Source organism: Periophthalmus magnuspinnatus, chromosome 9 (assembly GCF_009829125.3).
Source record: "Periophthalmus magnuspinnatus isolate fPerMag1 chromosome 9, fPerMag1.2.pri, whole genome shotgun sequence".
In the NCBI taxonomy this organism is placed as follows: domain Eukaryota; kingdom Metazoa; phylum Chordata; class Actinopteri; order Gobiiformes; family Gobiidae; genus Periophthalmus; species Periophthalmus magnuspinnatus.
The window spans coordinates 298,229-311,190 of NC_047134.1; the positions used below are offsets into that span (position 1 = coordinate 298,229).

Sequence of the window (12,962 nt, forward strand, 5' to 3'; positions counted from 1 at the left end):
ACAAGGAACAAATAAACAAAAAATGGACAATGTATCCTCTGAGGCCCAAAATGAGTGCCACAAAGGCAAACACCCTTGGGACCTCAGAGGCGATCGCTGTCCCACCAAAGGCTGCGAGCAGTGCAGTAAGCTACTACACTTGATCTTAGCCAAAAGGCCGAGAAGCGATGACGCTGAAAAAAATTGGGAAAAGGATGGAGTAAGACAGACACAAAGACGGGAAGAGAGCATAGACAAGCTCCGGAGAGAAAGGCAATGCTTATGGGAAGAAACGGGAGCAGACACGGATTAACTGTTTACCTGAGTGGACGTGCACCGTTCCCGGAGATACTGCAATACCGGGTCGATGCGTGGAGTGGACGGAGCAAGCCCCATATTCCATCACCTCATTGCAAAAATCAATTTAATATATGGTCCCCCGGGTAGGGGACGTATCAGATATTAAACTGATAAGAACAGATACTACACTTGATCTTAGCCAAAAGGCCGAGAAGCGATGACGCTGAAGGCGCCACGGAGCTGTAGGCTTTGCCCCCACACACCCTCCCAGTGACGGTTACAGCAGCACCCGTTTGAACCGGGCGGCGGGGGTGGGGCACATGTGCTGCGCAGACAGAGAGGCGGAGATTGGAATCCTGCACAGCAGAGCCTTCTCGGTAGGAGGTGAAGGTGTGGGATTACCATCGAGGCAGGAAAAAAAAAACGAGCGAGAAATGAGTAAGAAACCAAACAGAAACACGGCCAGGCTAAACGTCACGAGGAGAAGCGGTACTCTACATTGGACACAAAATCAGGGGAGAGCGCGGACGCAGTCCCCCACTACCAGAAATTATGCAGTTGAGATTCCCACATTTGGGGAATTCACAGGGGTCAGCACATCCGGAGTGCAATGGATGAGCCTCGCTCTGGGTGAACCACCTTAGTGATCATGGTATCGCCCCTGCCAGGTAAGTATGCCTCGCCTGGCTCAGAGCCAAGCCGCTGTTCCATGCGGAGGGACCGCAGGGCTACGGTTTCCCGTTTCAGCGGCGAGCGCAAGTCAAAGGAGAAGCTTTCCCGGCTGCCAACACGGGCGGGACGGTTGGGATGAGAGACGGGCTTTTCAAATGCACTGCCGAGCGACGCCCGACGGCCCCTTCAAGTGCAAATCTCATCTGCGGGCGCTGATGACGCAAGGTTACTTTGAACAAAGTCACACAGCCCCGCTGCAAAACAGGGCATCCAAAAAATTTGGGATAATCTCTTGTCGTTCCTCTCCACGGAAATCTTTAGTAAAAGGCGAAAGATTTGTACGATCTGAAGAGAAACAAGAGTGTGGGAATGGAGAGCCACACACCTTCCACCACATGAGGCCCCACATGGCCCCGTCGCGGGCAAGGCATTTTGTTGGGGTTTTTTTTGTTTTTTTTGTGCTATAGCCTGCAGCTCATTTGCACAAGGTGGGCGCAGTGGGCGGGGTCCGCTTCAGTAGCTGAGCACCAGAAGCTTCCCCACGAGACCGCAGCGCCGAGACCGGGCTTTCGGATCTGCAGCTCAGTGGCAGCAGAAAGTGGTGAAAAGACAGACAGGGAAAGGAGGACAAACGGGGAAAAAAACAGCACGTGCACTCACGTGGGGCAACGTAGCTACAGCAGGCTTACACGGAAGAGAAGGAGTGGGAAAACGCTATGGAATAACATAGGCAGGGAATGGGAAATGAGTAGGGAAAAGCAGGCAGAAGCAGGCAGAAGCAGGAAAAAAGAAAGAAAGGGAAACCAGGAAGGAGTGCCAAAAGAGACCGGAAAAATACAGGGCAAGAAGCGGGATGAGACGAAAAGCAAAAAAAACACAGAAAAATTGGGAAAAGGATGGAGTAAGACAGACACAAAGACGGGAAGAGAGCATAGACAAGCTCCGGAGAGAAAGGCAATGCTTATGGGAAGAAACGGGAGCAGACACGGATTAACTGTTTACCTGAGTGGACGTGCACCGTTCCCGGAGATACTGCAATACCGGGTCGATGCGTGGAGTGGACGGAGCAAGCCCCATATTCCATCACCTCATTGCAAAAATCAATTTAATATATGGTCCCCCGGGTAGGGGACGTATCAGATATTAAACTGATAAGAACAGATACTACACTTGATCTTAGCCAAAAGGCCGAGAAGCGATGACGCTGAAGGCGCCACGGAGCTGTAGGCTTTGCCCCCACACACCCTCCCAGTGACGGTTACAGCAGCACCCGTTTGCACCGGGCGGCGGGGGTGGGGCACATGTGCTGCGCAGACAGAGAGGCGGAGATTGGAATCCTGCACAGCAGAGCCTTCTCGGTAGGAGGTGAAGGTGTGGGATTACCATCGAGGCAGGAAAAAAAAAACGAGCGAGAAATGAGTAAGACACCAAACAGAAACACGGCCAGGCTAAACGTCACGAGGAGAAGCGGTACTCTACATTGGACACAAAATCAGGGGAGAGCGCGGACGCAGTCCCCCACTACCAGAAATTATGCAGTTGAGATTCCCACATTTGGGGAATTCACAGGGGTCAGCACATCCGGAGTGCAATGGATGAGCCTCGCTCTGGGTGAACCACCTTAGTGATCATGGTATCGCCCCTGCCAGGTAAGTATGCCTCGCCTGGCTCAGAGCCAAGCCGCTGTTCCATGTGGAGGGACCGCAGGGCTACGGTTTCCCGTTTCAGCGGCGAGCGCAAGTCAAAGGAGAAGCTTTCCCGGCTGCCAACACGGGCGGGACGGTTGGGATGAGAGACGGGCTTTTCAAATGCACTGCCGAGCGACGCCCGACGGCCCCTTCAAGTGCAAATCTCATCTGCGGGCGCTGATGACGCAAGGTTACTTTGAACAAAGTCACACAGCCCCGCTGCAAAACAGGGCATCCAAAAAATTTGGGATAATCTCTTGTCGTTCCTCTCCACGGAAATCTTTAGTAAAAGGCGAAAGATTTGTACGATCTGAAGAGAAACAAGAGTGTGGGAATGGAGAGCCACACACCTTCCACCACATGAGGCCCCACATGGCCCCGTCGCGGGCAAGGCATTTTGTTGGGGTTTTTTTTGTGCTATAGCCTGCAGCTCATTTGCACAAGGTGGGCGCAGTGGGCGGGGTCCGCTTCAGTAGCTGAGCACCAGAAGCTTCCCCACGAGACCGCAGCGCCGAGACCGGGCTTTCGGATCTGCAGCTCAGTGGCAGCAGAAAGTGGTGAAAAGACAGACAGGGAAAGGAGGACAAACGGGGAAAAAAACAGCACGTGCACTCACGTGGGGCAACGTAGCTACAGCAGGCTTACACGGAAGAGAAGGAGTGGGAAAACGCTATGGAATAACATAGGCAGGGAATGGGAAATGAGTAGGGAAAAGCAGGCAGAAGCAGGCAGAAGCAGGAAAAAGAAAGAAAGGGAAACCAGGAAGGAGTGCCAAAAGAGACCGGAAAAATACAGGGCAAGAAGCGGGATGAGACGAAAAGCAAAAAAACACAGAAAAATTGGGAAAAGGATGGAGTAAGACAGACACAAAGACGGGAAGAGAGCATAGACAAGCTCCGGAGAGAAAGGCAATGCTTATGGGAAGAAACGGGAGCAGACACGGATTAACTGTTTACCTGAGTGGACGTGCACCGTTCCCGGAGATACTGCAATACCGGGTCGATGCGTGGAGTGGACGGAGCAAGCCCCATATTCCATCACCTCATTGCAAAAATCAATTTAATATATGGTCCCCCGGGTAGGGGACGTATCAGATATTAAACTGATAAGAACAGATACTACACTTGATCTTAGCCAAAAGGCCGAGAAGCGATGACGCTGAAGGCGCCACGGAGCTGTAGGCTTTGCCCCCACACACCCTCCCAGTGACGGTTACAGCAGCACCCGTTTGCACCGGGCGGCGGGGGTGGGGCACATGTGCTGCGCAGACAGAGAGGCGGAGATTGGAATCCTGCACAGCAGAGCCTTCTCGGTAGGAGGTGAAGGTGTGGGATTACCATCGAGGCAGGAAAAAAAAAACGAGCGAGAAATGAGTAAGAAACCAAACAGAAACACGGCCAGGCTAAACGTCACGAGGAGAAGCGGTACTCTACATTGGACACAAAATCAGGGGAGAGCGCGGACGCAGTCCCCCACTACCAGAAATTATGCAGTTGAGATTCCCACATTTGGGGAATTCACAGGGGTCAGCACATCCGGAGTGCAATGGATGAGCCTCGCTCTGGGTGAACCACCTTAGTGATCATGGTATCGCCCCTGCCAGGTAAGTATGCCTCGCCTGGCTCAGAGCCAAGCCGCTGTTCCATGCGGAGGGACCGCAGGGCTACGGTTTCCCGTTTCAGCGGCGAGCGCAAGTCAAAGGAGAAGCTTTCCCGGCTGCCAACACGGGCGGGACGGTTGGGATGAGAGACGGGCTTTTCAAATGCACTGCCGAGCGACGCCCGACGGCCCCTTCAAGTGCAAATCTCATCTGCGGGCGCTGATGACGCAAGGTTACTTTGAACAAAGTCACACAGCCCCGCTGCAAAACAGGGCATCCAAAAAATTTGGGATAATCTCTTGTCGTTCCTCTCCACGGAAATCTTTAGTAAAAGGCGAAAGATTTGTACGATCTGAAGAGAAACAAGAGTGTGGGAATGGAGAGCCACACACCTTCCACCACATGAGGCCCCACATGGCCCCGTCGCGGGCAAGGCATTTTGTTGGGGTTTTTTTTGTTTTTTTGTGCTATAGCCTGCAGCTCATTTGCACAAGGTGGGCGCAGTGGGCGGGGTCCGCTTCAGTAGCTGAGCACCAGAAGCTTCCCCACGAGACCGCAGCGCCGAGACCGGGCTTTCGGATCTGCAGCTCAGTGGCAGCAGAAAGTGGTGAAAAGACAGACAGGGAAAGGAGGACAAACGGGGAAAAAAACAGCACGTGCACTCACGTGGGGCAACGTAGCTACAGCAGGCTTACACGGAAGAGAAGGAGTGGGAAAACGCTATGGAATAACATAGGCAGGGAATGGGAAATGAGTAGGGAAAAGCAGGCAGAAGCAGGCAGAAGCAGGAAAAAAGAAAGAAAGGGAAACCAGGAAGGAGTGCCAAAAGAGACCGGAAAAATACAGGGCAAGAAGCGGGATGAGACGAAAAGCAAAAAAAACACACAAAAATTGGGAAAAGGATGGAGTAAGACAGACACAAAGACGGGAAGAGAGCATAGACAAGCTCCGGAGAGAAAGGCAATGCTTATGGGAAGAAACGGGAGCAGACACGGATTAACTGTTTACCTGAGTGGACGTGCACCGTTCCCGGAGATACTGCAATACCGGGTCGATGCGTGGAGTGGACGGAGCAAGCCCCATATTCCATCACCTCATTGCAAAAATCAATTTAATATATGGTCCCCCGGGTAGGGGACGTATCAGATATTAAACTGATAAGAACAGATACTACACTTGATCTTAGCCAAAAGGCCGAGAAGCGATGACGCTGAAGGCGCCACGGAGCTGTAGGCTTTGCCCCCACACACCCTCCCAGTGACGGTTACAGCAGCACCCGTTTGCACCGGGCGGCGGGGGTGGGGCACATGTGCTGCGCAGACAGAGAGGCGGAGATTGGAATCCTGCACAGCAGAGCCTTCTCGGTAGGAGGTGAAGGTGTGGGATTACCATCGAGGCAGGAAAAAAAAAAACGAGCGAGAAATGAGTAAGAAACCAAACAGAAACACGGCCAGGCTAAACGTCACGAGGAGAAGCGGTACTCTACATTGGACACAAAATCAGGGGAGAGCGCGGACGCAGTCCCCCACTACCAGAAATTATGCAGTTGAGATTCCCACATTTGGGGAATTCACAGGGGTCAGCACATCCGGAGTGCAATGGATGAGCCTCGCTCTGGGTGAACCACCTTAGTGATCATGGTATCGCCCCTGCCAGGTAAGTATGCCTCGCCTGGCTCAGAGCCAAGCCGCTGTTCCATGCGGAGGGACCGCAGGGCTACGGTTTCCCGTTTCAGCGGCGAGCGCAAGTCAAAGGAGAAGCTTTCCCGGCTGCCAACACGGGCGGGACGGTTGGGATGAGAGACGGGCTTTTCAAATGCACTGCCGAGCGACGCCCGACGGCCCCTTCAAGTGCAAATCTCATCTGCGGGCGCTGATGACGCAAGGTTACTTTGAACAAAGTCACACAGCCCCGCTGCAAAACAGGGCATCCAAAAAATTTGGGATAATCTCTTGTCGTTCCTCTCCACGGAAATCTTTAGTAAAAGGCGAAAGATTTGTACGATCTGAAGAGAAACAAGAGTGTGGGAATGGAGAGCCACACACCTTCCACCACATGAGGCCCCACATGGCCCCGTCGCGGGCAAGGCATTTTGTTGGGGTTTTTTTTGTTTTTTTTTGTGCTATAGCCTGCAGCTCATTTGCACAAGGTGGGCGCAGTGGGCGGGGTCCGCTTCAGTAGCTGAGCACCAGAAGCTTCCCCACGAGACCGCAGCGCCGAGACCGGGCTTTCGGATCTGCAGCTCAGTGGCAGCAGAAAGTGGTGAAAAGACAGACAGGGAAAGGAGGACAAACGGGGAAAAAAACAGCACGTGCACTCACGTGGGGCAACGTAGCTACAGCAGGCTTACACGGAAGAGAAGGAGTGGGAAAACGCTATGGAATAACATAGGCAGGGAATGGGAAATGAGTAGGGAAAAGCAGGCAGAAGCAGGCAGAAGCAGGAAAAAAGAAAGAAAGGGAAACCAGGAAGGAGTGCCAAAAGAGACCGGAAAAATACAGGGCAAGAAGCGGGATGAGACGAAAAGCAAAAAAACACACAAAAAATTGGGAAAAGGATGGAGTAAGACAGACACAAAGACGGGAAGAGAGCATAGACAAGCTCCGGAGAGAAAGGCAATGCTTATGGGAAGAAACGGGAGCAGACACGGATTAACTGTTTACCTGAGTGGACGTGCACCGTTCCCGGAGATACTGCAATACCGGGTCGATGCGTGGAGTGGACGGAGCAAGCCCCATATTCCATCACCTCATTGCAAAAATCAATTTAATATATGGTCCCCCGGGTAGGGGACGTATCAGATATTAAACTGATAAGAACAGATACTACACTTGATCTTAGCCAAAAGGCCGAGAAGCGATGACGCTGAAGGCGCCACGGAGCTGTAGGCTTTGCCCCCACACACCCTCCCAGTGACGGTTACAGCAGCACCCGTTTGCACCGGGCGGCGGGGGTGGGGCACATGTGCTGCGCAGACAGAGAGGCGGAGATTGGAATCCTGCACAGCAGAGCCTTCTCGGTAGGAGGTGAAGGTGTGGGATTACCATCGAGGCAGGAAAAAAAAAAACGAGCGAGAAATGAGTAAGAAACCAAACAGAAACACGGCCAGGCTAAACGTCACGAGGAGAAGCGGTACTCTACATTGGACACAAAATCAGGGGAGAGCGCGGACGCAGTCCCCCACTACCAGAAATTATGCAGTTGAGATTCCCACATTTGGGGAATTCACAGGGGTCAGCACATCCGGAGTGCAATGGATGAGCCTCGCTCTGGGTGAACCACCTTAGTGATCATGGTATCGCCCCTGCCAGGTAAGTATGCCTCGCCTGGCTCAGAGCCAAGCCGCTGTTCCATGCGGAGGGACCGCAGGGCTACGGTTTCCCGTTTCAGCGGCGAGCGCAAGTCAAAGGAGAAGCTTTCCCGGCTGCCAACACGGGCGGGACGGTTGGGATGAGAGACGGGCTTTTCAAATGCACTGCCGAGCGACGCCCGACGGCCCCTTCAAGTGCAAATCTCATCTGCGGGCGCTGATGACGCAAGGTTACTTTGAACAAAGTCACACAGCCCCGCTGCAAAACAGGGCATCCAAAAAATTTGGGATAATCTCTTGTCGTTCCTCTCCACGGAAATCTTTAGTAAAAGGCGAAAGATTTGTACGATCTGAAGAGAAACAAGAGTGTGGGAATGGAGAGCCACACACCTTCCACCACATGAGGCCCCACATGGCCCCGTCGCGGGCAAGGCATTTTGTTGGGGTTTTTTTGTTTTTTTTGTGCTATAGCCTGCAGCTCATTTGCACAAGGTGGGCGCAGTGGGCGGGGTCCGCTTCAGTAGCTGAGCACCAGAAGCTTCCCCACGAGACCGCAGCGCCGAGACCGGGCTTTCGGATCTGCAGCTCAGTGGCAGCAGAAAGTGGTGAAAAGACAGACAGGGAAAGGAGGACAAACGGGGAAAAAAACAGCACGTGCACTCACGTGGGGCAACGTAGCTACAGCAGGCTTACACGGAAGAGAAGGAGTGGGAAAACGCTATGGAATAACATAGGCAGGGAATGGGAAATGAGTAGGGAAAAGCAGGCAGAAGCAGGCAGAAGCAGGAAAAAAGAAAGAAAGGGAAACCAGGAAGGAGTGCCAAAAGAGACCGGAAAAATACAGGGCAAGAAGCGGGATGAGACGAAAAGCAAAAAAAAACACAGAAAAATTGGGAAAAGGATGGAGTAAGACAGACACAAAGACGGGAAGAGAGCATAGACAAGCTCCGGAGAGAAAGGCAATGCTTATGGGAAGAAACGGGAGCAGACACGGATTAACTGTTTACCTGAGTGGACGTGCACCGTTCCCGGAGATACTGCAATACCGGGTCGATGCGTGGAGTGGACGGAGCAAGCCCCATATTCCATCACCTCATTGCAAAAATCAATTTAATATATGGTCCCCCGGGTAGGGGACGTATCAGATATTAAACTGATAAGAACAGATACTACACTTGATCTTAGCCAAAAGGCCGAGAAGCGATGACGCTGAAGGCGCCACGGAGCTGTAGGCTTTGCCCCCACACACCCTCCCAGTGACGGTTACAGCAGCACCCGTTTGCACCGGGCGGCGGGGGTGGGGCACATGTGCTGCGCAGACAGAGAGGCGGAGATTGGAATCCTGCACAGCAGAGCCTTCTCGGTAGGAGGTGAAGGTGTGGGATTACCATCGAGGCAGGAAAAAAAAAACGAGCGAGAAATGAGTAAGAAACCAAACAGAAACACGGCCAGGCTAAACGTCACGAGGAGAAGCGGTACTCTACATTGGACACAAAATCAGGGGAGAGCGCGGACGCAGTCCCCCACTACCAGAAATTATGCAGTTGAGATTCCCACATTTGGGGAATTCACAGGGGTCAGCACATCCGGAGTGCAATGGATGAGCCTCGCTCTGGGTGAACCACCTTAGTGATCATGGTATCGCCCCTGCCAGGTAAGTATGCCTCGCCTGGCTCAGAGCCAAGCCGCTGTTCCATGCGGAGGGACCGCAGGGCTACGGTTTCCCGTTTCAGCGGCGAGCGCAAGTCAAAGGAGAAGCTTTCCCGGCTGCCAACACGGGCGGGACGGTTGGGATGAGAGACGGGCTTTCCAAATGCACTGCCGAGCGACGCCCGACGGCCCCTTCAAGTGCAAATCTCATCTGCGGGCGCTGATGACGCAAGGTTACTTTGAACAAAGTCACACAGCCCCGCTGCAAAACAGGGCATCCAAAAAATTTGGGATAATCTCTTGTCGTTCCTCTCCACGGAAATCTTTAGTAAAAGGCGAAAGATTTGTACGATCTGAAGAGAAACAAGAGTGTGGGAATGGAGAGCCACACACCTTCCACCACATGAGGCCCCACATGGCCCCGTCGCGGGCAAGGCATTTTGTTGGGGTTTTTTTGTTTTTTTTGTGCTATAGCCTGCAGCTCATTTGCACAAGGTGGGCGCAGTGGGCGGGGTCCGCTTCAGTAGCTGAGCACCAGAAGCTTCCCCACGAGACCGCAGCGCCGAGACCGGGCTTTCGGATCTGCAGCTCAGTGGCAGCAGAAAGTGGTGAAAAGACAGACAGGGAAAGGAGGACAAACGGGGAAAAAAACAGCACGTGCACTCACGTGGGGCAACGTAGCTACAGCAGGCTTACACGGAAGAGAAGGAGTGGGAAAACGCTATGGAATAACATAGGCAGGGAATGGGAAATGAGTAGGGAAAAGCAGGCAGAAGCAGGCAGAAGCAGGAAAAAAGAAAGAAAGGGAAACCAGGAAGGAGTGCCAAAAGAGACCGGAAAAATACAGGGCAAGAAGCGGGATGAGACGAAAAGCAAAAAAAACACAGAAAAATTGGGAAAAGGATGGAGTAAGACAGACACAAAGACGGGAAGAGAGCATAGACAAGCTCCGGAGAGAAAGGCAATGCTTATGGGAAGAAACGGGAGCAGACACGGATTAACTGTTTACCTGAGTGGACGTGCACCGTTCCCGGAGATACTGCAATACCGGGTCGATGCGTGGAGTGGACGGAGCAAGCCCCATATTCCATCACCTCATTGCAAAAATCAATTTAATATATGGTCCCCCGGGTAGGGGACGTATCAGATATTAAACTGATAAGAACAGATACTACACTTGATCTTAGCCAAAAGGCCGAGAAGCGATGACGCTGAAGGCGCCACGGAGCTGTAGGCTTTGCCCCCACACACCCTCCCAGTGACGGTTACAGCAGCACCCGTTTGCACCGGGCGGCGGGGGTGGGGCACATGTGCTGCGCAGACAGAGAGGCGGAGATTGGAATCCTGCACAGCAGAGCCTTCTCGGTAGGAGGTGAAGGTGTGGGATTACCATCGAGGCAGGAAAAAAAAAACGAGCGAGAAATGAGTAAGAAACCAAACAGAAACACGGCCAGGCTAAACGTCACGAGGAGAAGCGGTACTCTACATTGGACACAAAATCAGGGGAGAGCGCGGACGCAGTCCCCCACTACCAGAAATTATGCAGTTGAGATTCCCACATTTGGGGAATTCACAGGGGTCAGCACATCCGGAGTGCAATGGATGAGCCTCGCTCTGGGTGAACCACCTTAGTGATCATGGTATCGCCCCTACCAGGTAAGTATGCCTCGCCTGGCTCAGAGCCAAGCCGCTGTTCCATGCGGAGGGACCGCAGGGCTACGGTTTCCCGTTTCAGCGGTGAGCGCAAGTCAAAGGAGAAGCTTTCCCGGCTGCCAACACGGGCGGGACGGTTGGGATGAGAGACGGGCTTTTCAAATGCACTGCCGAGCGACGCCCGACGGCCCCTTCAAGTGCAAATCTCATCTGCGGGCGCTGATGACGCAAGGTTACTTTGAACAAAGTCACACAGCCCCGCTGCAAAACAGGGCATCCAAAAAATTTGGGATAATCTCTTGTCGTTCCTCTCCACGGAAATCTTTAGTAAAAGGCGAAAGATTTGTACGATCTGAAGAGAAACAAGAGTGTGGGAATGGAGAGCCACACACCTTCCACCACATGAGGCCCCACATGGCCCCGTCGCGGGCAAGGCATTTTGTTGGGGTTTTTTTTGTTTTTTTTGTGCTATAGCCTGCAGCTCATTTGCACAAGGTGGGCGCAGTGGGCGGGGTCCGCTTCAGTAGCTGAGCACCAGAAGCTTCCCCACGAGACCGCAGCGCCGAGACCGGGCTTTCGGATCTGCAGCTCAGTGGCAGCAGAAAGCGGTGAAAAGACAGACAGGGAAAGGAGGACAAACGGGGAAAAAAACAGCACGTGCACTCACGTGGGGCAACGTAGCTACAGCAGGCTTACACGGAAGAGAAGGAGTGGGAAAACGCTATGGAATAACATAGGCAGGGAATGGGAAATGAGTAGGGAAAAGCAGGCAGAAGCAGGCAGAAGCAGGAAAAAAGAAAGAAAGGGAAACCAGGAAGGAGTGCCAAAAGAGACCGGAAAAATACAGGGCAAGAAGCGGGATGAGACGAAAAGCAAAAAAAACACAGAAAAATTGGGAAAAGGATGGAGTAAGACAGACACAAAGACGGGAAGAGAGCATAGACAAGCTCCGGAGAGAAAGGCAATGCTTATGGGAGGAAACGGGAGCAGACACGGATTAACTGTTTACCTGAGTGGACGTGCACCGTTCCCGGAGATACTGCAATACCGGGTCGATGCGTGGAGTGGACGGAGCAAGCCCCATATTCCATCACCTCATTGCAAAAATCAATTTAATATATGGTCCCCCGGGTAGGGGACGTATCAGATATTAAACTGATAAGAACAGATACTACACTTGATCTTAGCCAAAAGGCCGAGAAGCGATGACGCTGAAGGCGCCACGGAGCTGTAGGCTTTGCCCCCACACACCCTCCCAGTGACGGTTACAGCAGCACCCGTTTGCACCGGGCGGCGGGGGTGGGGCACATGTGCTGCGCAGACAGAGAGGCGGAGATTGGAATCCTGCACAGCAGAGCCTTCTCGGTAGGAGGTGAAGGTGTGGGATTACCATCGAGGCAGGAAAAAAAAAACGAGCGAGAAATGAGTAAGAAACCAAACAGAAACACGGCCAGGCTAAACGTCACGAGGAGAAGCGGTACTCTACATTGGACACAAAATCAGGGGAGAGCGCGGACGCAGTCCCCCACTACCAGAAATTATGCAGTTGAGATTCCCACATTTGGGGAATTCACAGGGGTCAGCACATCCGGAGTGCAATGGATGAGCCTCGCTCTGGGTGAACCACCTTAGTGATCATGGTATCGCCCCTGCCAGGTAAGTATGCCTCGCCTGGCTCAGAGCCAAGCCGCTGTTCCATGCGGAGGGACCGCAGGGCTACGGTTTCCCGTTTCAGCGGCGAGCGCAAGTCAAAGGAGAAGCTTTCCCGGCTGCCAACACGGGCGGGACGGTTGGGATGAGAGACGGGCTTTTCAAATGCACTGCCGAGCGACGCCCGACGGCCCCTTCAAGTGCAAATCTCATCTGCGGGCGCTGATGACGCAAGGTTACTTTGAACAAAGTCACACAGCCCCGCTGCAAAACAGGGCATCCAAAAAATTTGGGATAATCTCTTGTCGTTCCTCTCCACGGAAATCTTTAGTAAAAGGCGAAAGATTTGTACGATCTGAAGAGAAACAAGAGTGTGGGAACGGAGAGCCACACACCTTCCACCACATGAGGCCCCACATGGCCCCGTCGCGGGCAAGGCATTTTGTTGGGGTTTTTTTTG

General features: G+C 53.0%; 24 non-coding genes across 24 annotated transcripts; all 24 read right to left on the bottom strand.

Annotated features, from left to right (window-relative positions):
* Nucleotides 1-305: 305 nt before the first annotated feature.
* Nucleotides 306-498, bottom strand: LOC117376941 (U2 spliceosomal RNA). The gene has a single exon (XR_004541855.1). It is a non-coding gene; the product is annotated as a U2 spliceosomal RNA (small nuclear RNA).
* A 293-nt stretch (nt 499-791) lies between these two features.
* LOC117376912 (U1 spliceosomal RNA) lies at nt 792-955 on the bottom strand. Its single transcript, XR_004541827.1, has one exon. It is a non-coding gene; the product is annotated as a U1 spliceosomal RNA (small nuclear RNA).
* A 243-nt stretch (nt 956-1,198) lies between these two features.
* LOC117376999 (U5 spliceosomal RNA) lies at nt 1,199-1,314 on the bottom strand. The gene has a single exon (XR_004541906.1). It is a non-coding gene; the product is annotated as a U5 spliceosomal RNA (small nuclear RNA).
* A 644-nt stretch (nt 1,315-1,958) lies between these two features.
* LOC117376942 (U2 spliceosomal RNA) lies at nt 1,959-2,151 on the bottom strand. Its single transcript, XR_004541856.1, has one exon. It is a non-coding gene; the product is annotated as a U2 spliceosomal RNA (small nuclear RNA).
* A 293-nt stretch (nt 2,152-2,444) lies between these two features.
* Nucleotides 2,445-2,608, bottom strand: LOC117376913 (U1 spliceosomal RNA). Its single transcript, XR_004541828.1, has one exon. It is a non-coding gene; the product is annotated as a U1 spliceosomal RNA (small nuclear RNA).
* Nucleotides 2,609-2,851: 243 nt separating this feature from the next.
* Nucleotides 2,852-2,967, bottom strand: LOC117377000 (U5 spliceosomal RNA). Its single transcript, XR_004541907.1, has one exon. It is a non-coding gene; the product is annotated as a U5 spliceosomal RNA (small nuclear RNA).
* Nucleotides 2,968-3,600: 633 nt separating this feature from the next.
* Nucleotides 3,601-3,793, bottom strand: LOC117376944 (U2 spliceosomal RNA). Its single transcript, XR_004541857.1, has one exon. It is a non-coding gene; the product is annotated as a U2 spliceosomal RNA (small nuclear RNA).
* A 293-nt stretch (nt 3,794-4,086) lies between these two features.
* On the bottom strand, nt 4,087-4,250 carry LOC117376914 (U1 spliceosomal RNA). Its single transcript, XR_004541829.1, has one exon. It is a non-coding gene; the product is annotated as a U1 spliceosomal RNA (small nuclear RNA).
* A 243-nt stretch (nt 4,251-4,493) lies between these two features.
* On the bottom strand, nt 4,494-4,609 carry LOC117377001 (U5 spliceosomal RNA). The gene has a single exon (XR_004541908.1). It is a non-coding gene; the product is annotated as a U5 spliceosomal RNA (small nuclear RNA).
* A 643-nt stretch (nt 4,610-5,252) lies between these two features.
* On the bottom strand, nt 5,253-5,445 carry LOC117376945 (U2 spliceosomal RNA). Its single transcript, XR_004541858.1, has one exon. It is a non-coding gene; the product is annotated as a U2 spliceosomal RNA (small nuclear RNA).
* A 294-nt stretch (nt 5,446-5,739) lies between these two features.
* Nucleotides 5,740-5,903, bottom strand: LOC117376915 (U1 spliceosomal RNA). The gene has a single exon (XR_004541830.1). It is a non-coding gene; the product is annotated as a U1 spliceosomal RNA (small nuclear RNA).
* A 243-nt stretch (nt 5,904-6,146) lies between these two features.
* LOC117377002 (U5 spliceosomal RNA) lies at nt 6,147-6,262 on the bottom strand. Its single transcript, XR_004541909.1, has one exon. It is a non-coding gene; the product is annotated as a U5 spliceosomal RNA (small nuclear RNA).
* A 645-nt stretch (nt 6,263-6,907) lies between these two features.
* LOC117376946 (U2 spliceosomal RNA) lies at nt 6,908-7,100 on the bottom strand. The gene has a single exon (XR_004541859.1). It is a non-coding gene; the product is annotated as a U2 spliceosomal RNA (small nuclear RNA).
* Nucleotides 7,101-7,394: 294 nt separating this feature from the next.
* Nucleotides 7,395-7,558, bottom strand: LOC117376916 (U1 spliceosomal RNA). The gene has a single exon (XR_004541831.1). It is a non-coding gene; the product is annotated as a U1 spliceosomal RNA (small nuclear RNA).
* A 243-nt stretch (nt 7,559-7,801) lies between these two features.
* LOC117377003 (U5 spliceosomal RNA) lies at nt 7,802-7,917 on the bottom strand. The gene has a single exon (XR_004541910.1). It is a non-coding gene; the product is annotated as a U5 spliceosomal RNA (small nuclear RNA).
* A 644-nt stretch (nt 7,918-8,561) lies between these two features.
* Nucleotides 8,562-8,754, bottom strand: LOC117376947 (U2 spliceosomal RNA). The gene has a single exon (XR_004541860.1). It is a non-coding gene; the product is annotated as a U2 spliceosomal RNA (small nuclear RNA).
* A 293-nt stretch (nt 8,755-9,047) lies between these two features.
* On the bottom strand, nt 9,048-9,211 carry LOC117376917 (U1 spliceosomal RNA). The gene has a single exon (XR_004541832.1). It is a non-coding gene; the product is annotated as a U1 spliceosomal RNA (small nuclear RNA).
* Nucleotides 9,212-9,454: 243 nt separating this feature from the next.
* LOC117377004 (U5 spliceosomal RNA) lies at nt 9,455-9,570 on the bottom strand. Its single transcript, XR_004541911.1, has one exon. It is a non-coding gene; the product is annotated as a U5 spliceosomal RNA (small nuclear RNA).
* Nucleotides 9,571-10,213: 643 nt separating this feature from the next.
* LOC117376948 (U2 spliceosomal RNA) lies at nt 10,214-10,406 on the bottom strand. Its single transcript, XR_004541861.1, has one exon. It is a non-coding gene; the product is annotated as a U2 spliceosomal RNA (small nuclear RNA).
* Nucleotides 10,407-10,699: 293 nt separating this feature from the next.
* On the bottom strand, nt 10,700-10,863 carry LOC117376922 (U1 spliceosomal RNA). The gene has a single exon (XR_004541837.1). It is a non-coding gene; the product is annotated as a U1 spliceosomal RNA (small nuclear RNA).
* Nucleotides 10,864-11,106: 243 nt separating this feature from the next.
* On the bottom strand, nt 11,107-11,222 carry LOC117377005 (U5 spliceosomal RNA). Its single transcript, XR_004541912.1, has one exon. It is a non-coding gene; the product is annotated as a U5 spliceosomal RNA (small nuclear RNA).
* A 644-nt stretch (nt 11,223-11,866) lies between these two features.
* Nucleotides 11,867-12,059, bottom strand: LOC117376949 (U2 spliceosomal RNA). Its single transcript, XR_004541862.1, has one exon. It is a non-coding gene; the product is annotated as a U2 spliceosomal RNA (small nuclear RNA).
* A 293-nt stretch (nt 12,060-12,352) lies between these two features.
* On the bottom strand, nt 12,353-12,516 carry LOC117376918 (U1 spliceosomal RNA). Its single transcript, XR_004541833.1, has one exon. It is a non-coding gene; the product is annotated as a U1 spliceosomal RNA (small nuclear RNA).
* Nucleotides 12,517-12,759: 243 nt separating this feature from the next.
* On the bottom strand, nt 12,760-12,875 carry LOC117377006 (U5 spliceosomal RNA). Its single transcript, XR_004541913.1, has one exon. It is a non-coding gene; the product is annotated as a U5 spliceosomal RNA (small nuclear RNA).
* Nucleotides 12,876-12,962: the final 87 nt, after the last annotated feature.